Genomic DNA, 234 nt, shown 5'->3' on the forward strand with positions numbered 1-234 from the left:
GGGGGGGTGGGGGGATGGTGCATGACATAACAGATTTGGGCTTGAATGATCTACTGCATTTGTACTGCGTTATGCTGTTCATGAAATGTGTCAGAAACAAGAGTGGAATTCTGAGATCCTGGTAGCTGCTTTAGCTTCGTGCTAAGAAATGCAGGAGTGAAAGGACAGAAGGAAGAGGCAGGTGAAGGGGATAGGGGAGCCAATCAGACTCCATGCAGAAAGGGGAGCGCTGAA

This window comes from Buceros rhinoceros, unplaced genomic scaffold, assembly GCF_000710305.1.
Source record: "Buceros rhinoceros silvestris isolate BGI_N320 unplaced genomic scaffold, ASM71030v1 scaffold37614, whole genome shotgun sequence".
Taxonomy (NCBI): domain Eukaryota; kingdom Metazoa; phylum Chordata; class Aves; order Bucerotiformes; family Bucerotidae; genus Buceros; species Buceros rhinoceros.